Source organism: Chrysochloris asiatica, unplaced genomic scaffold (assembly GCF_000296735.1).
Source record: "Chrysochloris asiatica unplaced genomic scaffold, ChrAsi1.0 scaffold00012, whole genome shotgun sequence".
In the NCBI taxonomy this organism is placed as follows: domain Eukaryota; kingdom Metazoa; phylum Chordata; class Mammalia; order Afrosoricida; family Chrysochloridae; genus Chrysochloris; species Chrysochloris asiatica.
Window position 1 is genome coordinate 5,898,402 of NW_006408530.1, and position 962 is coordinate 5,899,363.

The window sequence follows — 962 nt, forward strand, 5'->3', positions numbered from 1 at the left end:
GAATTGACTCAAAAACACTTAACAACAACAATAACAAAGTGAAACAAACCTACAAGACTAAAAATAGAGAGCTAGAGATATCAATTCATAATGAAGTCAACTGCAAAACAAAAAGAGGGAGTAGTGTAGATACAGAACTTTCAAATGGCTAGGAAGTCAAGTCAATTTCAAGATAAAACAGATTGTTTTATATAGGGGAAAAATTAATAAATTACAGAATAACTTCAAAGAAAACAAATAACCTTCACATCAAAATGAACAAAAAGGGAAAAACCAGAAAGGTTTAACAAACATTAAAACAAAAGAAATGAAGAAAATGAAAAGAAAACCCACAAATAAAAGGAACTCAGCACAGAAAATTGTGTGGAACAAAGAAACCAGTGGCACCACACAAAAACATGCAGAAAAATGGCAGTAATCAATTCATATTTACCTGTAATTACACTGGATATAAATGGACTAACTGCACCATTCAAGAGACAGAGAGCAGAATGGATAAAAAATTAGGATCCTTCAATATGCTCTCTACAATAGACACATCCAAAAGATAGAGACAGTCTAAGTACCCATCAACAGAATGGTTAAACAGATTTTAACACACACATTGGAGTCGGTTCTGATCCATAGCAACCCTGTATAAGGTTTCCGAGGCTATAATTCTTTATGGGAGCAGAAAGCCTCATCTTTCTCCCACAGAATCACTGGTAGTTTCAAACTGTTAACCTTTAGATTAGCAGCCTAACCGTAACCAGTATGCTACCAGAGCTCCTTACATACAAATGTATGCACCTATGAAATAATCACCACATTCAAAATATTCAACATATCCAACCCTCTTAAGTTTCTTTATGATCCATCTTCCTCATCCACACTTCCTCTCCTCTCCCCATCTCCAGGCAACCCCTGATGTGTTGATGAGGCCATCTGTCACTAGAGATTGGTTTGATTTCTAAAAAAAAAAA